The sequence below is a fragment of the Cucurbita maxima genome, unplaced genomic scaffold, assembly GCF_002738345.1.
Source record: "Cucurbita maxima cultivar Rimu unplaced genomic scaffold, Cmax_1.0 Cma_Scf00121, whole genome shotgun sequence".
Classification (NCBI taxonomy): domain Eukaryota; kingdom Viridiplantae; phylum Streptophyta; class Magnoliopsida; order Cucurbitales; family Cucurbitaceae; genus Cucurbita; species Cucurbita maxima.
This window is the reverse complement of record NW_019272137.1, coordinates 159,791-183,348: the sequence shown is the minus strand read 5'-3', so window position 1 is coordinate 183,348 and position 23,558 is coordinate 159,791. Positions and strand designations below refer to the sequence as shown.

At 35.3% G+C, this 23,558-nt stretch overlaps 1 long non-coding RNA gene and 1 other non-coding gene across 2 annotated transcripts; both read left to right on the top strand.

The window, feature by feature from the left end:
• The first annotated feature begins 13,707 nt into the window (after positions 1-13,707).
• Positions 13,708-18,067, top strand: LOC111473450. Its single transcript, XR_002715703.1, has 3 exons — positions 13,708-13,727; positions 15,055-15,057; positions 18,001-18,067. It is a non-coding gene; the product is annotated as an uncharacterized LOC111473450 (long non-coding RNA).
• TRNAA-AGC lies at positions 16,604-16,676 on the top strand. The gene has a single exon. It is a non-coding gene; the product is annotated as a tRNA-Ala (tRNA).
• Positions 18,068-23,558: the final 5,491 nt, after the last annotated feature.

The following is a 23,558-nucleotide window of genomic DNA, read 5'->3' as shown; positions in this document are numbered from 1 at the left end:
AATGTACACCGTGATTCTTATCATCTATCCCTCTCTTCAGGATTCGTCCTCGAATCAGAAAAATCATCACCTTTATCAAAGGGACTCAACTTAGCAACATTGAAAGTAGAATGTATTGACAATTCTATGGGAAGATCAATTTTATTGATCCATGCAATAAAATGAGTCATCTCATTTTACTAAATGTCTTACATAGCATTTATAGTCAAATAAAGAATTAGGAATCCATGCTATCTTTAAATCTACAGACACGTGGATTGAACACGATTCATTATATTTTAAACATAAATAATCACTAATTTCACTAATTTTAGTATGAACGTGGATCAAACACGTGACCTTCAGATCTTCAATCTAACGGAGCTATCCTTGCAATCATTTGAGTTGTGATTTTAAAAAGAAATAATCACTAATGTAGTGAACATGGATCAAAAACATAAATAATCACTAATTTCATAGTCAAATTATGCAACGTGAACCAAGTGCTGACCTTCAAATCTTCAGTATGACGCTCTCCCCGCAATTACTAGAAATGAAAATTCATCAGTAAAGGTATTTTAGCTAATTTTTTATTGAATAGCCAGGTTGTGCGAAACAGGTGTGGTGAACATGGAGATCGAACACGTGACCTTCAAATCTTAAATTTGACGCTCTAGAAACTGAGATATCCCCGCTAACAATAAAATTGAAAGTTTTTAAGTAAAGGAATTTTTGCTAATTAATTGAAATTTTAGAAAGAAATAATCACTATTTTAAATTGAAGAGTCAAATTATGCAAGATCGAACATGAGACCTTTAGATCTTCAATCTAACGCTCTCTCATTGAGTTATCCACACTAACATTAAAAATGAAAATTCATCCGTAAAGGTATTTTCGCTAATTCATTTTAACATTAAATAGAAATAATCACTAATTTTTAATAAGATATTCAAGTTATCCAACTTGTATAAGGTGAGGTGAACTAGAACACGTTAGGTATTTCCGATAATTCATTGAGATTTCAGAAAGGAATAATGACTAATTTTAGATTGAATAGTCGAGTTATGCAACTAGAATAAGGTGCAGTGAACGTGGAGATCAAACACGTGACCTTCAAATCTTCAGTCTGACACTCTCCCAACAGAGCTATCCCCACCACTAATATTAAAAATGAAAATTCATAAGTAAAGGTACTTCCGCTAATTCATTATATTTAAAAAAGAAATAATCACTAATTTTAGATTGAATAAGGAAGTTATGTTTTTAGATTGTATAGTCAGGTAATAAACTTGTATTATGTGCGTTGAACGTGATAAAACACGTGTGACCTTCAAATCTTCAGTTTAATAATCTCCCAACTAAGCTACTGTTGCTAACATTAAAAATGAATATTCATCAGTAAAGGTATTGGGTACGCTTCTGAAAATTCAACAAAAGGCAATAGTATTAGACCGAGATGCCAGATTTAAATCTCGCTTCTAAAAAATTCAACAAAAGGCATTGGGTACGCAGTTATAGTACTACATTCCACCCATAAACAGATAGTCAAACAGAAATGCTCAAGCAAATATTGGAAGACATGTTGAGGGTATATGTGATGGATTTTGCAGAAAGCTGAGATAAGTACCTACCCGTTATGAAATTCGCTTATAATAATAGTTGCCAAGCCGCCATACAAATGGCCACATACGAGGTTCTCTATGGACGAAGATTTTGATCCCCTATCTTTTGGGAAGAAGGGGGGCAAACGATAACTATTGGGCCAGAGCTGGTGCAAATTACCAACACCGCAGTCCAGAAGATTAAAGTTAGGATACAAACCGCACAAAGTCGAGAGAAAAGCTATGTAGACCTAAGGCGCAAGGACATGGAATTGTAGGTAGGGGATCATATATTCCTAAAGGTAGCACCCCATGAGAGAGGTGCTCAGGTGGGGTAAAAAGGGGAAGCTAAGCCTTAGGCTTATCCGTCCCTTTGAGATATTAGAAAGGATTGGATTTGTGGCCTATAGAATCGAACAATGCCCAAATTTGTCTACAGTACATAATATCTTTCATGTATCCATACTACGGAAGTATACCCTAGATCCTACGCACGTACTGGCTCATGAAACTCTCTTCTTGAGAGATGACCTAACCTATAAAGAAGACCCGATTCAAATAATAGACAAGAAAGTCAAAAGATTGAGAAACAAGAAAATCGCTCTTGTTAAGGTCCTATGGAAGAATCATAGAGTAGAAGAAGCCACTTGGGAAACAGAAGGCAAATAAGAACCTTGTACCCTGACCTATTTTAGAATAAGCACTTTCGATGACCGAAAGTTTTCAAAGGAGAGGAGAATTTGCAACACTCAAGGTCTCCAATAAGACAGTGTATAATCCCTACTAGGTTTTATCTAGAAGCAAAGAACACGTAGAATTAAAAAAACATTGAGAAAATGGTACTTTTTCTAATTTTTATAAACTTCCTGAATCATTAAATTTTTTATAGAATAATAATTACAAGGTGCTTAAAAAAGGAAGGATATGATCGGAGAAGACTTTTCTGGCAGAAGATTCAGAAAAATAAAGAATGAAATTATAGAAATTCTAGATGTTTCAATGGTAGTGGAAAATTCGTCTCTAAATTATGAATTAGGGTAGACTATTAGGGGCAAGAAGCAAGCTTGTTCCTGGACCTTCTAAATAAGTTTACCCATAAGTTTGGTGAAGGAAAGAGGTCCTCATAGTGCTAGTAGGTTTACACACGAATCAGTCTATGTTAGGTTACCCTCTAATGTTTTCCTAAGCTAAAACCTCAACTCCTAAAGCCTAACCCAAGACATTATGTATAAACCTAGGTTCATCAATAATCCATGTACCAAGTACCTAGAACTATGTGAATAACATGCTAAATAAGTTTCTAGGATCCATACCCATAAGTAACTATTATCTGCTATTACGATGTGTATTAAAAGACCTCCTCTTTAGGTAAGATGTCCTGCAATATGTATCATGAGCTGGATGTTATGATAGGCCTACCTTTCCCATCAGCTAAATGTGATGTCCTGCACCATGATTTACCAGTAGGATTACATGATTATGATCTAGACCATTAGATCTCAACCATTAGATCTCCTCCAAAATTTGATATGATCTAGAACGAACATGCACGGATCATCACATCCAACGATTAGTATTCAAAGCCAAGGTCGGTAAGGCTATGATCGGAGTTGATATCTCTGAAAAATTATTCAGAAAGTTCGATCTCTAAATAACGAAGATTCTAGAGCTCTCAATGCCGGTTTAAGCTCCTCCTATAAAGTCTGAAGTAGGAGCAACAATACGGAATAACAATTGAGAAAGTTTGATCCCTTAATCAAAGACAATAAGCGTTTAGATTATGGGCCTCCTACTCTGAGATTTCTTCCAAAATCGAGAGCAATCCTCCACCATTTCTCTTCGAACTTCTAAATAACGAAGATTCTGGAGCTCTCAATGTCGGTTTAAGCATCTCCTATAAAGTCTGAAGTAGGAGCAACAGTACNCCGCACAAAGCCGAGAGAAAAGCTATGTAGACCTAAGGCGCAAGGACATGGAATTGTAGGTAGGGGATCATATATTCCTAAAGGTAGCACCCCATGAGAGAGGTGCTCAGGTGTGGTAAAAAGGGGAGGCTAAGCCTTAGGCTTATCCGTTCCTTTGAGATATTAGAAAGGATTGGATCTGTGGCCTATAGAATCGGACAATGCCCAAATTTGTCTACAGTACATAATATTTTTCATGTATCCATACTACGGAAGTATACCCTAGATCCTTCGCACGTACTGGCTCATGAAACTCTCTTCTTGAGAGATGACCTAACCTATAAAGAAGACCCGATTCAAATAATAGACAAGAAAGTTAAAAGTTTGAGAAACAAGAAAATCGCTCTTGTTAAGGTCCTATGGAAGAATCATAGAGTAGAAGAAGCCACTTGGGAAACAGAAGGCAAATAAGAACCTTGTACCCTGACCTATTTTAGAATAAGCACTTTCGATGACCGAAAGTTTTCAAAGGAGAGGAGAATTTGAAACACTCAAGGTCTCCAATAAGAGACAGTGTATAATCCCTACTAGATTTTATCTAGAAGCAAAGAACACGTAGAATTAAAAAAAACATTGAGAAAATGGTACTTTTTCTAATTTTTATAAACTTCGTGAATCATTAAATTTTTTATAGTATAATAGTTACAAGGTGCTTAAAAAAGGAAGGATATGATCGGAGAAGACTTTTCTGGCAGAAGATTCAAAAAAATAAAGAATGAAATTATAAAAATTCTAGATGTTTCAATGGTAGTGGAAAATTCGTAACTAAATTATGAATTAGGGTAGACAATTAGGGGCAAGAAGCAAGCGTGTTCGTGGACCTTCTAAATAAGTTTACCCATAAGTTTGGTGAAGGAAAGAGGTCCTCATAGTGCTAGTAGGTTTACACACGAATCAGTCCATGTTAGGTTACCCTCTAATGTTTTCCTAAGCTAAAACCTCAACTCCTAAAGCCTAACCCAAGACATTATGTATAAACCTAGGTTCATCAATAATCCATGTACCAAGTACCTAGAACTATGTGAATAACATGCTAAATAAGTTTCTAGGATCCATACCCATAAGTAACCATTATCTGCTATTACAATGTGTAATAAAAGACCTCCTCTTTAGGTAGGATGTCCTGCAATATGTATCAGGAGCTGGATGTTATGATAGGCCTACCTTTCCCATCAGCTAAATGAGATTTCCTACACCACGATTTACCACTAGGATTACATGATTATGATCTAGAACATTAGATCTCAACCATTAGATCTCCTCCAAAATTTGATATGATCTAGAACGAACATGCACGGATCATCACAAGATTACCCACAAGTTCTATGGAGTAATAGAGTGTTGAAAGTGCCCAGAAACCATTCCCCCAATTCAATCCGCCATTGAAGAACTTGAAGAAAAACTTGAAAATCCAATATGAGGATACATGATGACTCGTCGAGCAAAAATGGTTCCAATAAGTTTCTGCACCTCCAAGGAATGCTTCCATAGAAGACCACGAAGAAAAATAACCTCGAGAGCGTGTTGAATTAAAGAAAATAAGTTTCGAAATTAAATTAGAGATAAGAGTCGAATTCCTATCTACGATCTCTTTTCCTTCAAATTAAGGATTCCTGTAGCTTCAGAGGAAGAAGTTGAGTATGAATGTGTTAATATAACACATGAGGAAGCAATTTGAATCTTAGGAACTTTTAGAACGTCAATTATAGTAAATAACTAGCATGTTCATAAGTATTAAAACTTAATGAGTTTGAATACTAACCTTTTGTAGTTCAAATTCCTTTTTCCTCACGAACCGGTTTCGAACCACCACTAATGTCTTCTCCACTATCTTCCGGCCTTAGAACGGGATTGTGGAATCCGGTGAATGACTAAACTTGGGAGAGATTTTGTATATATGAAGAGAGTGTTTGTGAGAGGTTTTTCTCAAGGTTTTTCTCCAATAAGAAGACCTTTCATGTATTATGATCCATCTATTTATAGAGTCATGTTTGCATGTTCATGCAAATTTGAGATCACAAAATTTTGACACTCAAAATTTCACTCAAATGTTTGGGATTATGTGACAAGCATGCATGCTTGAGTTAACCAAAGTTTGACACTCAAAATTTCAGGCAAGCATGCAAGTTTGGTTAAACAAAATTTTGACACCTCAAAATTCCACTAACATGAATTTTTCCATTAAATGAAGTCAACATGTTGACTTTTTTCATATTGATTTAATAATCAATTTGAATTATTAATTTCAAATAAATTAATATAAAATGATTAATTAAATTATTTAATTAATATTTAATATTAATTCAAATGACAATCCCAATCTCATATTTGATTAAGATACTAAATCTTATTTAAATATCTCAGATTCTCTCTTTTTGTTTAATTCGTAAATAAAACAAAAATGCGGTTAAATATATCGTATATATCGTATAGTATCGACATCATTTTCAACCCTTTTGATTGATGGATGTTTTTCTGAATGATCGTTGGGTTAGACTCCGTTACTACTAGGCATTTTGCTAGGGACATGTAAATTACTTTGTGTTTCAGCAGGACGTTCATTCCTGACACGACGTCGAAGTCATCCATTTCAACTATCACTAAACAATTTGCCAAGTCCAAGGCTCCAGCTTGATTAGAGTTCTCATTGTGACTCTTAAGACAGGCAAAGCTTCCAATTTGACGGCGTTCATCTTTCCTGTATCTTGATGCCAAAGGATGTTAAAATATTTTGCATCGGTCTCCATCATGAGTTGTGGGTTGCTCTAGAGTTGACAATGGTGTTTCTTACTACTTTGTGCTTTATCCAGACCTCGACATACATAATATATATATATTCATTTAACTATAAGACATATGGTCCATGGAAGAATTGTAACTCTAATACTCATTAATATTATAATGGCTACTACCTAAATTATAATCTAAAGTTGATAATTGATGTTCAATTAGCCAACCTTAAATTTGTAATCATTGTGGAGTGATTGAAATTAAAATGGAAGTAGCTTAAACTCCTAGTACATTAAATGAAGTTGGTCTCTTCTAATAAAACACGAATTTCTCTTTAATATCATTAATACAATTATGCTTCATACTGAACCTACCAAACATGAAATTAAAACTGCGTTCAATTTAACTCTATTTTATTGTCATCTTGAATGACGTGTAGGATATATTCTTGATTTAACTTGATATTTCATATTAGTTAAGTGTTTTTACAAAATCACAATTAGACAACAACAAAGATGAATTTGGTCGGTTTATTATTTTAAAGAAAATTTCTTTGTCCATCTTATTCCTAATAACTCTTCAACTAAATTCATATTATGCTAAGAAACAAATTTTTTACTCCAAGAAGTAAAATATGCAACTTTAACTAAAATTTCATCGAAACAAATTTTATTGTCATACAACATAGATGACAATTATAGCCTTCAAACAAAAACTAGAGTAGTTGTGGTGAACAGGATAGAAACTCTAGTGTTCATCCATAATATACAATCACTACCTAAATTATGACCTATAAACTTGAAAACATAAGTTGTAGTTGAAAATTACATAAAACAATCCCCTAAATCCAAGATCTCTATGTCCAATTAGTCAATCCTAAAGATAGTAACTAACATAGAGTAATTGAAGCTCCACATGAAGTAATTTAAAGCTCCAGTTACTTAACTAAAGTTTATCTCGTCTTTAATGAAACATGAGTTGCACTTAAGTTCATGAAATATTTACAGACTCCAACTCTGAGTACTATTAATGCAATTATATTTCATATGAGTTTGCCATAAATCAAACTATGGTACATTTGTTGTCATAGGAAGCAAAATAGAAGAATTAAATCAAACAAACTGATGAACTGAGCCGAATAAATCCAACCCAACCCAAACTGATTAGTTTGATTCATTTGTTGGGTTGTAGTTTATTTGAACACTTGCATATTAGAACAATTCAATATTACATGCCTTACTTACAAGTAAAATACTAGACCATCAACTTTTTATTTTATAGTCCAACAACTGCTCAAGAAAATAGATTTCAAACTTGAGAGAAAAAAATATAATGAGTTAAAAATGTTGCAATTTTTTAGAAAGGGCATTTGGTCTAGTGGTATGATTCTCGCTTAAGGTGGGAGAGGTTCTGAGTTTCGATATTTGCTTTACTGGTGTACTCCACGATATGTGTCTCAAATGGAACTATCAAACTAAAACTTACACTATTTTCTTCTTTCTACGGTAATTGTCGCAAATCCTATGTAAATAATTTAACACCAGTCTAGATCTAAAAGATATAATAATGATTATTGCTCATGGATTTCATAAAAAAAAGTTCTAAATAAATGAAATAATGATGGTACATTCCATAAAAAAAAAACTTAATATATAGCCCATAATAAGGGCATTTGGTCTAGTTGTATGATTCTTGTTTTGGGTGCAAGAGGTCTTGAGTTCGATTCTCGAAATGCCACTCCAAAGAAAAAAAGCACTAAAATAATTTTTTCAATGAGGCCTAACCCAAAAGAATTCGTGGCAATGCACTACTTATATAAATTTCATCTATTGAGGCACATAGACTAGCAACTAAGAATTATAGATTTGCTACAAAAGGCATTTGGTCTAGTGGTATGATTATTGTTTTGAGTGTGAAAGGTCTCAAGTTCGATTCTCAAAATGCCCCCAACAATATTATATCAAAATGAATTATGCAAGATAATATGGTTTTAAATGTGGCCACATAGGTTATCTATTATCACAATCCCACAAGATGCGCCCAAATAACCGATGAAAAAGTTTTCATAGGTTCGAACCGAACCGCGCACACTGAAAAAAAAAAGTTCTCTTTTTCTCTTTTTCTATCACACCTAGAATTGTCATTCTTTTGTCTTTTAAAACCTCTTACCTTATCAGTCATCAGTTTTTTGTATCATATATTTAGATAATTATTATGAAAAAGAAATTCCATGAGTGTGACTTAAATATCCTTTCTTTGTGGTATCAGTCATGCTATTTGAATAGCCTGAAGTCATAATAGCCTCTCCACCGGTTCCGAAGACTCGTTCGACATCAATGTGCTCCAATGAAAGAGATCATACCCTTTCCTGAACCAGAACCGAGCACAAAACGTTGAGGTAGAAAGTCGAAAGCGAGCTCTTTTCGCGTATACGCAATCTCGAAGCCCAATTAGCTGACAGACTGTCTCCTCAACCCTGGCGAATATGAGTGCTTGGTAAGAGAGAATGTCGAATGAGAAAGACATTCGATTACGGCAACATTCGCAACTACCAAAGTGCACTAAACCTAGTAGAGATCTTCGACCTAACGATAATGGTACTTCAAGCCCATTTAATCAATCCTCTTTGTACCTTATTGTTGACTGAATCGAATGCACGCCAGGCCTAAATTCTCTCTCAGTTACCCAGAGATGAAAGGAAGATCAGATCTGAAGTTCACGAATCGAAGAGAAAGTGGATCTGAGTTTTACACGCTTTCATTTTCAAAAGCTCTGCTTGCCTACGGTACTTTATTAAGGATGTGCAACAATATGGTCATCTCTCAGCCGTGTATAGAGAATTCCTTGATCATTTCCTTGGCGGATAAAACAAATGAAATCGATTCCCTGACTGCCCATCTTATGAGTCCATTCTTGTCTTGTTGGTTTGTTGTACTATTCTATACCTCTCTTGATTGATTGAAAGACGTTCGGGAGCTGGGAGGGCCTATCGTGAGGGAACTTTCCTTTTCACGGTAGGGAAAGGTAAAGTGGGAGCTGCGTATGTCCACAATGATCAAGGTAGAGCGACTCCTTCTTTAAAAGAGGTTGGTTTTATTGAAACTGTTAAATCCGCTTTCGTTAAAGAAAAAATAGGAGCCCGTGGTTTGGCTGATGTCGATTCGTATGGCAATGCGGACTCGACTCAAGATGAGAATTCCACTTTTCATACTCCTGCTACGAGCTGAAAGAGCTGGTAAGTTATCTCGCTAAACGAAAAGAAAAAACACATACGGGTTGACCTCTTTACAAGGTGCGGGGGCTAGCCAAAGAAGGTCAGTCGAACTAGGTTAGAACCCTTGATCCGGTTCAACTAGGTTTTCCATGCGAGAATGTATGCGTATCGATATCCTCTTTTTGTTTATACGTTTGGAGAAACCTGCTAAGCCCGCCTTTCTTACCAAGTGTGATTCAATCATTCAGCTCAAACTTTCCTCTCGTCCGACGGAAAAGGTTGGATTACGACTACCTTTTCCTTTTCTTGCCGGAGCCAAGGGATCAATCAGTTTCTACCAAAAAGTTCGCTATCTATTAGTTGTAGTAATCGAATGTATTTCTCATTTCATGTTTGCTCCTCCAAGAGCTTCCAGGTCCGTAGTAGACGAAACCTTGGACTTCTATTGAACTTATAGTATTGCCTGTTGAGCTCGTCGTTGAGGGTTGGCCTTACAAGAGATCGAGCAGCCTTTCTTTCCTTGCCTGGTATGCTTTCCCGCTTATCGCGTAGCTAGCAAACTAGTCAAAGAGAGAGCGAGGGGGATCATGTCAATCAATTTGTATGTGCATTTTGTCCGTCCTGTACTTGCCTGCTTAGTTTTCTTAGCCAACATCTCCGGTTTCCCCCGAACCAAGAGGTTCACTTATCCATACTCAACAGTCACACTTTTAGCAGAAAGACTGATTTTTTTCATAAAGTCGGTGCATAGATCAAGAAAGAATGAAGCTGCTTACAGGGACGGTTATGCGATACGTCTTTTTATACTCACATTTTCTTTAACCTTGCTATGAACCTAGTCATTCTCGTTTGTTGCTTTAAGGGGTCTCCCCACTATAGATTACTCGGATTGGTTCTCACGTCCCTATGCCAAAAAGTATGGGCGAGTTTGGTTTGAGTGTTCATCCATTGGGTGGATCCATATGCTCCAGGGGGGTGAGACGAGGTGTAGCGCATCTGTTTTGGGTATGTTGTTTGCTAAAGGTTTTAGGAAAGGAGTACAAATTTTCTACATAGGTCATCTGTGGTCACAATCCTTCCGTGGCCCAACCCTTATTCGCAGTCCGCATCCAACCATTTCTTTTTCAATCTACATGTATGCTCCAAGCCAAACTCACGTAACTAGTCAGAAGCACGTAACTAGTCAGAAGATGCAGCCCACAACTGAACGGAAGACAAGTGTCACAATCGCACTCTTGCAGTAGTGAGACACTTATTATGTGACATTTGTTCTAATCCAATGAACAAGTCAACCATGCAAAATTTAGACTGAAGGAACAATAACGGTGTATGCTCGAATCACGTTTAGAAGAAATATTTTAGAAAACGTGAGCGAGGAAATACGTTAAAAACAATTTCAAATAGAGTAATGTTATAAGCTAAAAGTGAACAAACAACAACTGGTCACGTTCTCCCATAGTACATTTTGGGACATTTTAGTAATGATGGGTGTAGATATGATTTTGATGACTAATCATACACCCCGTATTGGCACAACAATAATAGTAAAAGCCTATCTAAGATGAATGCAAGTAAAAGGGGTTTGGAATGAGCATGCCACCATGAACCACAAATCGTTTACAAGAATAGCTGAGTCGTCTAACATGCAGCCACAGGCAACATGCCTTGGCCAATCATGACCGCGACATCTGCCCTTACACAATTTGTCAATATCTCTATCAACCGGCTCTTCATAAACTCAACGTTGTAGGATGAGGCTGACTCTAGGTCTCGCGATGCGCTTCTAGCTGATCTCATTATTGAGAAATCTTTTCCAACCTACTAGAAGCTGTTGAAAATCACTTCTCGGTTTGTTAACTCTTCAACTCTTCTCTATTGGTGTCTTTCCTACTTTCTTTGCTTGAAACATTTTCTTCTTTGCATGACGTGATACCACTTGCTTCTACTTGATGTTTTCTTGGTCGGAATAATAACGTTTCAAGTTACTGACGTGGACAACAGGGTTAGTATGTATCCATAGGAGCAATTGGATTTTATATGATGTCTTTCTAATCTTGTGTATAACTTCGACTAGTCCATAGAATTTTCGCACCAGTCTTTGGTTCTTGTTGCTTTGAACTTAATGTTTATCTGACCTTAACTTATTATAATTCTCTATTTGCTTTGAAATTATTGTGGTCGACCCTTCTCTTCATTCGTATGGTTGGTATTTTTGCGTGAACATGTGTTGCTTTAGTGGTTTGTTTTTGTCTCCCTTCTTTAGTAGAGGTGTTGGCTTGGTGTCTTTGCCAAGCATTTGAGTGATCACTGACAAGAGCTTTTAGAGGTCAAATAAACCCGACTGTGAACATGCCATTTTGCTATTTGTAGAATTAAACTAGCTCAGGCTGAGCCGCATGACATCTGTTTGTGGCAGGCGACATAAAACTAGTCTTGTGATTTATCTCTCTTGGTGGAGTTAAACCCAATATTTGACCTTCTTGTTTTGGGTCGTGGTATTCATGTAGTGGAAATAAAGTTTTTGTTGAGGTTCGCACACTTGCACTTCCCCTTTTCAAATACAACAATGGCAACAAGTGTAGATTCATCATGGCTAAGATTCTTTCTCAACTGTACTATCATCATCATTTTCACCCCTCTTGGTTGATGGATGTTTGTCTGAATGATCATTGGGTTAGACTCCATTACTACTAGGCATTTTCTAGGGGCATGTAAATGACTTTGTGTTCTAGCAGAATGTCAATCCCTGACTATTTGGGCTCTAGAATGTTGGATATGAAGGCTAACTATATAGTAGGCGTTTACATATAGTGAAGCTATATATAATAAACTGAAATCATATATATACCCATTAGTCAATTTTTCGGTGCTTCCTAAATGTACATTTCTCATTCTCCATATCCTCTATTTGCAACCCTGAAGTCATTAATACAAAACCATTAGAATATTTCTTCTTACATTTTCTCTATCATGTTTTTTGTGTTCATTTAGATCAACTGTGTGCGATGTTGTGTGATCCTAATAACTAGTATTAGAGCGAGGAAAGATTCACCACGATCTGTGAAGATGGAAAGTTCAAGAATTGAAAAGTTTGATGGATTTGATATCAATTTCTAGAAGATGCAGATTGAAGATTATCTGTACAAGAAAAATATTCAGAAACCCCTTTTGAGAGTGAAGCCGGATACCATGACCACGGAGGAGTGGAAGCTCAAGAATTGTCATGCTATAGGGTTAATGTGGTTGACGCTGTCCAGAAACATGACGTTCAACATCAAAGAGAAGACGACATCGGGCCTATTGAAGGTGTTGTTAAATATGTACGAAAATATGTCGGCTATGAACAAGGTGTATTTGATGCAGAGGTTGTTCAATCAACAAATGTTGATTTGTTGCAGATCAATTTAAATTAGTTCAACATGATTGTAAGTCAATTGAGTTGGGTGGAAATTATGTTCAAAAATAAGATTAAAGCATTGATTTTGATGTCATCTTTACTCGAGTCGTGGTATACTGTTGTTGCTGCAATCAACAGTTCACGAGGATCTATTAAACTGAAGTTTAGTGAAATTTGAGATGTCAGCGAAAGCCCAAACGGGAAATTGAAGATTCATCAGGCAATGCTCTCATTGTTGATCAAAGGGGAAGAAGTAAATCAAAGAGTCCAAACAAACATGGGAGATCAAAATTAAGAAACTGAGAAAAATCTCCAAACAAACAAAATGTAAATTGTTGAAATTGTGAAGAAAAATAACACTTTCGAACAGATCGTACAAAATTGATGAGAAGAAAAATCACAAATTTGAAGATAACGATAATTCCATATATTCAGCAGAAGATACTGAGAATGCTTAAATCCTTAGCATGAACAGCCCAATTGAATTTTGGATTTTAGATTTAGTTGCATCGTTTCATTCGAATCCAAGTAAGGAATTGTTTCAAAATTTTCAATAAGGAAATGTTAGGAAGGTGTATATTGCCGACAACAAAACGTTGGAGATTGAAGGGAATAAAGATGTCTACATATAAACTCTAACAGGAAATGAGTGTGTGGATATTATAGGATGTCAGATATATTCTTGATCTCAAGAAGAATCTAATCTCTATCTGTCAGTTGGATAGCACAGGTTATGCAGCCGAGTTTGGAAAGAGTTTTGGGAATATTGTGAAGGGTGTCATGGTGGTAGCATGACCTAAAATCGGGAACCCTATACACTAATGTAGAGTGTATAAACATGGTTGCTGTTGCTAAGAGTGCTTCCAATTCAAGTAACAGCAACAACAACCATGTTTATGCACCCTACAGTAGTGTCAATAGACTTGAACATACGAGCATCAAAGAAATGAAGATGATGGGTGCAAATGGAGTTTTAGAAGGCCTAAAATCTATTGATATGGGTGTTTGTGAGAGCTGCGTTATGGAAAAATATAAACGAGTTAGCTTCACAAAAATTGCTAGAGAACCAAAGAAAGTGCGATTGGAAATGGTCCATATAGACGTTTGGGGACCATCTCCAGTTTCTTCATTTCTAGTACCAAAATTTCATGGATTAGATGTCTCGCACTCTGCAACGAAAACTCTCTGTTTTCCTAAGGCTAGTCATATATCTCATGACCACTCTTTTCCTCCTCACCATATCTAGACACTATAACGTTGATCCATTATGGTCTTATATAGTTAACGTTCACTCTTTAATGTCCAAGGACATTTTATAACTACCACGAAAATCAAAACATACAATAAATTCATACAAGTTTTACAACATATCATATACTACAAAATAGGGTTAGACTGCTTACTTGGTCGCGGAGAGACGTGTCATCGAGGTGAGTCATAGAGATATACGACTCTTTATCTTAAGAAAAAATCTATATAATTTAAAATCCGGCTGCTCTGATACCAATCTGTCACAACCCAAATTTCAAGGGTTCAAAACTCAAATAGAAACTAAAATTGAAAGTTAAAACAAATAAAAATAAAAGTAAATTAATATAAAATAATGCTGTAAAATTAAAATAAGATTGAAAAAACAACACCACATTAAATATAAAATTAAATTAAATTATAAGACGGTGTTGTTCAAATTTATCCAAACAAAAAAAAAAGTGTTTGGGATAGAATTACAAAAAAAAAAAAAAAAAAAAAAAAACTCAAACACAAAGACAGACTAACGCTGCATAACAACCCCATCTGTGAGTGCACAATCTTTGAAGGCTCCCTCATACGAACCCATCCAAAATAATCACACCTGTGACCGCATCTCCTGACTTTAAACTGCTAGTCTAAACATGGTTTTGTCACCAAAGCTTTAGAGTTTAATCTATCTTTACAAAAATATTTTTCTCTTAATTTATAATTAGTCATAAAAAGAAATAATTAGATACAAATTTGGTCTAGAATTCAAAACTTTCAAATCTTACGGTTTCTTAACCAGATTCAAATCCAGATTCTTGAACTCCTAGTACCTTAAATAAAGTTGGTCTCCTCTAATAAAATAGGAATTTCTCTTAAGATCATTAAGACAATTATGCTTTATCTTAAACACGCCAAACATGAAACTAAAGTGCGTTCAATTTAACTCCATTTTATTGCCATCTTGAATGATGTTTAGGGTATATTCTTGATTTACTTTAAAGTTCTTGTGACATGACAGTTCATATTAGTTAAACTTTCTGCAAAATCACAAGTTAAAAAACAACAACGATGAACCTAAGTCTATTAGTCATTTCAAAGACAATTTCTTTCTCCATCTTATCGATAATAATAGTTCAACTAAATCCATATTATGCAAAGAAACAAGTTTACGACTCATAAAAACAACTACCTAAATTATGTCCTAAAAATTTGAAAACATAAGTTGTAGTTGATAATTACACAAAAAATTCCCTAAATTCATGAATTTGTGTCCAATTAATTAATCCTAAAGATTGTAACTAGCATATAGTAATTGAAGCTCCACATGAAGTAATTTAAAGTTCCCCAAATTTTATCTCATCTTTAATAAAGCATGAATTGCACGAAAGTTTATGAAATGCTTATAGACTCCAACTCTGAGTACTATTAATGCAATTATGTTTCATATGAGTTTGTCATAAATGAAACTAAGGTGCATTCAATACAACTTTATTTTCTTGTCATATGAGACAAAATAGAAAAATTAAATCAAACAAACTGATGAACTAAACCGAATCAATCCAATCCAAATTGATTAGTTTGTTTCTTTTGTTGGGTTGTTTGATAACCCTTTTATATTATAACAATTCAACTTTTCATGAGAGAAAAATATATTTAAGTAGAAGTTAAAAATATTGGGTGTTCAAGAAAAGACATTTAGTTTAGTGGTATGATTCTCACTTGTGGTGCAATTTGAGTTCAATTCTTGAAATGCCCTTATGTCTAATTCCTTTTTTATCGAAGGACTTCATATTCGACATCAACCTAACTTCATATTCAACATTTTATACTTACCATCATGCTCTTAATACAATATCCCATCCCAAGGCTTTATTCTCCAAGACACATTCTACCTCTGAGGACTTCACGTGTTTCCTGCAATACGAAAAAATACAAACTTAATACCTAGGCCTAAGGCTTCATACATACGTTTCAAGTGGTATAACAAGGGCATTTGGTCTAGTGGTATGATTCTTGCTCTGGGAGTGAGAGGTCTCGAGTTTGATTCTCAAAATGCCCCTTCAAGAGATTGTAGTATGGGGATGTAGCTCAGATAGTAGAGCGCTCACTTCTAATGTGGATACGACATAATGAGCAGATGCATAGGACTTTGTGACGTAAGAATTGTGGGGATATCTAAACTATTTGTTATTAATATTTTGATATTTTTTTATTTTCACTATTATTGATGATGGGACATTAATAGGGTTTTATGATGTAAGAATCATGGGGATGTATCTCAGATGGTAGAGTGCTCGCTTTGCATGTGAGAGGTATGGGGATCGATACCCTGCGTCTCCAAAAATAAGATTATCTATTATTAAATATATTGTTTCTTTGCAAATTTTTCCTTATTCATGACCTGTTGTGTAGCAATATTTCTTCATTTTCACTATTATTGATGATGAAAAATTTAGAGTTTTGTGATGCAAAAATTGTGGGGATGTAGCTCAAATGGTAGAGCGCTCGCTTAGCATGCGAGAGGTATGGGGATCGATACCCCGCATCTCCAAAAGAAAGAAATGATTTTTTTCAGTATGAGTTAATTTAACATGTTATGTATAAGGTGGGTAAGAGAGAAAAAGAAAAGATACTTATATAAGGAGGACTTCTTCACTTCATTTATAGTTTCTATCACAATAATATAAAATTTGGGAACAAAGCCTATATGAGACTGAAAAGACCGTTCAATGGTATTTTAGATTAAAAAAACTTTTATGAGCTTTGTACCTTTGTTAGTGTTACTTTGTACCTTTGTTTGTATTACTTTGTACCTTTGTTTGTATTACAGTTGAAGAGTGAGAAGCAAGATTTGAAACCTTTTTCTAAATTGAGTCACTCCATAATCAAACTTGATCAAGGCTTGATTAAATATCTCAGATGCAATCTACCACAGGAATTGCATGAAACTTAAAAACGACAAAGATATGCTCAGATTTCTATAAGAGGGAACTCTCAACTTGAGAGATCAATTTCATTGATCACAAATATGCTTTTACATAATAATTTGTGGGTATTTATAGTCTCCCCACAAAAAAAGTTAGTGCCCGTGATTTAATCTCGATCCCTTTAAATCTCCACAGAAGACGAAGTCAATTTGAGCATTACAAACTTTATGAAATTAAAATAATAAATAAAGTTTTCTAACCACTATGAAATGATGCTTGCAACTTCATCCGCTACTTCAACTATGCAAATATTTACTTTTGAATCTCCAAATGGTATTGACTCAAACGAATCAGCTAGTAACACATGAAATGATGGTTGAACCTAGCCTATCCAATTTTGTAGATGAAGCATGAATGCTTGTTGAATCTTCTTGGCCCTAGGTTGTGTAAAATGTCTACTTGGAACACCGTGATTTTTATCATCATCCCCCTCTTCAAAAGGATTCGTCCCCGAATCAAAAAAATCATCACCTACATCAAAAGAACTCAACTCAGTAACATTGAAAGTAGAATGTACACCGTGATTCTTATCATCATCCCCTCTTCAGGATTCGTCATCGAATCAGAAAAATCATCACCTTCAAAGGGACTCAACTTAGCAACATTGAAAGTAGAATGTATTAACAATTCTAAGGGAAGATCAATTTTATTGTTCCATGCAATAAGAACAATAAAATGAGTCATTTTACTAAATGTCTTACAGAACATTTATAGTCAAATAAAGAATTAGGAATCCACCACGCTATCTTTAGATCTACAGACATACTATCTATGCTTAAAATTAAAATAAATGAACGTGGAGAACACGTTTCCTCTTCACTATGACGCTCTCCACACTAATATTAAAATTGAAAATTCATAATGCAAAGGTGTTTCCACTAATTTTAGTTTGAACGTGGATCAAACACGTGACTTTCAGATCTTTAGTCTAACGCTCTCCCAATTGAGCTATCCCTGCAATCATTAGAGTTAAGTTTTTAAAAAGAAACATAAATAATCACTAATTTTATAGTCAAATTATGCAACGTGAACCAAGTGTGGTTAAAGTGGATCAAACACGTGACCTTCAGATATTCAATCTGACGCTCTCTCTGAGCTATCCCCGCAATCACTAGAAATGAAAATTGATCAGGAATAATGACTAATTTTTTTATTGAATAGTCAGGTTTTGCGAAACAGGTGTGGTGAACATGGAGATCGAACACGTGACCTTCAAATCTTAAATTTGACGCTCTACAAACTGAGCTATCCCCGCTAACATTAAAAATGAAAGTTTTTTAAGTAAAGATATTTCCGCTAATTAATTGAAATTTTAGAAAGAAATAATCACTAATTTTAAATTGAAGAGTCAAATCCCGCTAACATTAAAAATGAAAGTTTTTTAAGTAAAGATATTTCTGCTAATTAATTGAAATTTTAGAAAGAAATAATCACTAATTTTAAATTGAAGAGTCAAATTATGCAAGATCGAATATGAGACCTTTAGATCTTCAATCTAACGCTCTCTCAACTGAGCTATCCACACTAACATTAAAAATGAAAATTCATCCTAAAGGTAATTTCGCTAATTCATTTTAATTTTAAATAGAAATAATCACTTATTTTTAATAAGATATTCAAGTTATCCAACTTGTATAAGGTGTGGTGAACTAGAACACGTTAGGTATTTCCGATAATTCATTGAGATTTCAGAAAGGAATAATGACTAATTTTAGATTGAATAGTCGGGTTATGCAACTAGAATCAGGTGTGGTGAACGTGTTGATCAAACACGTGACCTTCAAATCTTCAATCTGACGTTCTCCCAATAGAGCTATCCCTGCTAATATTAAAAATGAAAATTCATAAGTAAAGGTACTTCCACTAATTCATTATATTTAAAAAAGAAATAATCAATAATTTTAGATTGAATAAGCAAGTTATGTTTTTAGATTGTATGGTCAGGTAATAAACTTGTATCAGGTGCGTTGAACGTGGATAAAACACGTGTGACCTTCAAATCTTCCGTCTAACAATCTCCCAACTGAGCTACTCTTGCTAACATTAAAAATGAATATTCATCAGTAAAGGTATTCGGTACGCTTCTGGAAATTCAACAGAAGGCAATAGTATTAGACCGAGATGCCAGATTTAAATCTCGCTTCTGAAAAATTCAACAAAAGGCATTGGGTACACAGTTATAGTACGACATTCCACCCATAAACAGATGGTCAAACAGAAATGCTCAAGCAAATATTGGAAGACATGTTGAGGGTATATGTGAATGATTTTGCAAGACAATGAGATAAGTACCTACCCCTTATGAAATTTGCTTATAATAATAGTTGTCAAGCCACCATACAAATGGCCACATACGAGGTTCTCTACGGACGAAGATTTCGATCCCCTATCTTTTAGGAAGAAGGGGGCAAACGACAACTATTGGGCAGTAGCTGGTGCAAATTACCAACGCCGCAGTCTAGAAGATTAAAGCTAGGATACAAACCACACAAAGCCGAGAGAAAAGCTATGTAGACCTAAGGCGCAAGGACATGGAATTGTAGGTAGGGGATCATATATTCCTAAAAGTTCCACATGAGAGGGGTGCACAGGTAGGGTAAAAAGGTAAGCTAAGCCCTAGGTTTATTCGTCCTTTTGAGATATTAGAAAGGATTGGATATGTGGCCTATAGAATCGGGCAATGCCCAAATTTGTCTGTAGTACGTAATATCTTTCATGTATCCATACTACGGAAGTATACCCTAGATCCTTCGCACGTACTAGCTCATGAAACTCTCTTCTTGAGAGATGACCTAACATATAAAGAAGACCCGATTCAAATAATAGACAAGAAATTCAAAAGATTGAGAAACAAGGAAATCGCTCTTGTTAAGGTCCTATGGAAGAATCATAGAGTAGAAGAAGCCACTTGGGAAACAGAAGGCAAATAAGAACCTTGTACCCTGATCTATTTTAGAATAAGCACTTTCAATGACCGAAAGTTTTCAAAGGAGAGGAGAATTTACAACACTCAAGGTCTCCAATAAGAGACCGTGTATAATCCCTACTAAGTTGTATCTAGAAGCAAAGAACAAGTACAATTGAAAAAACATTGAGAAAATGGTACTTTTTCTAAATTTTATAAACTTCCCGAATCATTCAATTTTTTATAGAACAATAATTACAAGGTGCTTAAAAAAGGATGGCTCCGATCGGAGAAGATTTTTCTGGGAGAAGATTTTTCTGGCACAAGATTAATAAAAATCAATAATGAAATTATAGAAATTCTAGATGTTTCAATGGTAGTGAAAAATCCGTCTATAAATTATGAATTAGGGTAGACTATTAGGGGCAAGAAGCAAGCTTAATCGAGTACCCAATCGAGAGATACAAGTTTTTTGTTTTGGGGTATCGTGTTCATGGGTTTACCTCGAATTCGAGAAATATAGTCCACTATTCATTTCCAAACTTGTTCCTGCACCTTCTAAATAAGTTTACCCATAAGTTTGGTGAAGAAAAGAGGTCCTCAAAGTGCTAGTAGGTTTTCACACAAATCAGTCCATGTTAGGTTACCCTCTAATGTTTTCCTAAGCTAAAACCTCAACTCCTAAAGCCTATCCCAAGACATTATGTATAAACCTAGGTTCATCAATAATCCATGTACCAAGTACCTAGAACTATGTGAATAACATGCTAAAAAATTTGCTAGGATCCATACCCATAAGTAACCATTATCTGCCATTACGATGTGTATTAAAAGGCCCCTATTCCTCTTTAGGTAGGATATCCTACAATATGTATCATGAGCTGGATGTTATGATAGGCCTACCTTTCCCATCAGCTAAACGAGATGTCCTGCACCACGATTTACCAGTAGGCTTACATGATTATGACGACACCACTCATGTGTTCATGGGGAGAAAATTGAAGGTTATTTTAGAGGAAGGTTTTCAAGATCAGTATATGATACATGACACGATGACCTCTTAGCTACAAGATCCTGTAAACATAACAAGAAGTAATATCCTAGCTTAAGGTCGCGATTAAGACCCTATTAGTAGGCTACTTACTAAGTTTTACTCACTCCATGTTTATCATTTTTTTTTTCAAGTAACTAAGAGTTGGTCGTGGATGAGAGCAGACATTGGAGTGTGGCCATGGACTAACCTCTATTTTTAAAATAGTATTTTTTGTTCTTCTTTTGAGTATGCTTCTTATTTTGTGTTTGTAACGATTATGTATATGTAACACCCCAAACATGAAGAAAATTATCTCCCATAAGAATAAGCCACTCATGAAAGACCCAAAGGATAGAAAGGAAAAAAATTAAAGTTTTAAGCAAGACCAAGGGACTTAGTCAATTGAGTACCCTAACAAGTGATTTCAAGGAGTTAAAAGGCCTTTTAAAAAGGATTGGAAATGAAAAAGTAAATGAAAACGGCAAAAAAGTCATTTTATCAATTATAAAAAATCTTTCCCGATTTGTAATTCCTTATCTAGAAGGAATCTCAAGATTCAAAATAAGGGGGAAATGATCAAAAAGCAATGAGGAATTTGTAGAAAAATTATGGATTTTTTTTCGAGAAAAATAATAATAAAATATTCGAAAAGTGGAAAATTACCAAAATACCCCTGAAAGAATGGATAATTAGAGAAATGCCACTCTAATTAGAATCAGAGCATCTACAGTGACCATCCGAGCAAAATCCTTCAAGCTCAAATCTCAACTGTTGGATCTCCTCCAAATTTTGATAAGATCTAGAACGAACACGCACGGATCATCACATCCAACGACTAGTATTCTAGGGCAAGGTCGGTAAGGCTATGATCGGAGTTGATATCTCTGAAAAATTATCCAGAGAGTTCGATCTCTAAATAACGAAGATTCTAGAGCTCTCAATGTCGGTTTAAGCTCCTCCTATAAAGTCTGAAGTAGGAGCAACAATACGAAATAAGAATCGAAAAAGGTTGATCCCCTAATCGAAGGCAATAAGCATTTAGATTATGGGTCTCCTACTCGCAGATTTCTTCCAAATTCGAGAGCAATCCTCCACCATTTATCTTTCAACTTCTAAATAACAAAGATTCTGGAGCTCTCAAAGTCGGTTTAAGCATCTCCTATAAAGTCTGAAGTAGGAGCAACAATACGAAATAAGAATCGAGAAAGGTCGATCCCCAATTGAAGGCAATGAACGTTTAGATTATAGGTCTCCTACTCTTAGATTTCTTCCAAATTCGAGAGCAATCTTCCACCATTTCTCTTCCATTTTATTACTACAGTTTCTCAACAAGATTACCAACAAGTTCTATGAAGGAATAGAGTGCTGAAAGTGCCCAGAAACCATTCCCCCAATTCAATCCGCCATTGAAGAACTTCCAGAAAAACTTGAAAATCCAATCCGAGGATACATGATGACTCGTCGAGCAAAAATGATTCCAATCAGTTTTTATACCTCCAAAGAATGCTCCCATAGAAGACCATGAAGAAAAATAACCTCGAGAGCGTGCCGAATTGAAGGAAATAGGTTTCAAAATTAAATTAGGGATAAGAGTCGAATTCCTATCTACGATCTCTTTTCCTTCAAATTAAGGATTCCTCTAGTTTCAGAGGAAGAAGTTTAGTAAACTTGATGAAGGAATTGAGAGCTGAAACGTCGTAGAACAAACTACCCACGAGATCGAAATCTGGCGTTTCGAGTAAGTAGCATACCGAGAACGATTTCTAGAAGTTAAGGTCCTACACTCAAAGACGTTCCTCAAAAACCAATTCCTTTAGCTTGAAGATAAGATATGGAAGAGGTTTAATGAAGAAATAGGGCCTTGAAATCCCTAGAATCGGCTACCCAATAAAAAATCCTTTCTTTTATCTCCAGCGATAAATCATATTTTGGATGAACTTTAGAAGCGAATATCTTAGGCTACGATCTACGAGAAGGTATCAAATCAATCCCTAGCCATTCCTTGTAACACCCATCTTTAAGTTTCACGAAGACATCAAGGAGAGAAATGCTGTAAATGTGGCTGTCCAGGCCGAGTTTCAGATAGCGGCGAAGCGAAAAATGTGCATCTTCTTCCTGTTCAGAGGAAGAAAATGATGATATGGCCAGTTAAACTAAACTATCCAAGTCAACTCAAAATTTGACCTTTTTTTGGGTTTTCTCAATTTTAACCCCATTCCAGACTGATTCTCATAAAAACATTATGGTTTCATAAACTAGACACAATAAGGAGTACGTGGAAGGAAATTTGAAGTAATTCAAATATTGGAAGCTCAAGAATAGAGATCCCAAACGTCGGCGACGAGGCAAGTAGCCACCTTGGACTCTTTGTTAAGAAATACTTGTAGAAATCGCTTGGATTTTCATATGAACCCTAAACCAAGTATGAATTAAGGATATATGAAAAAAAAACCCAAAGAACCCTGAGTTAAGACCTTGAACCGATCAAATAGCTCGAGATTTAAGTAA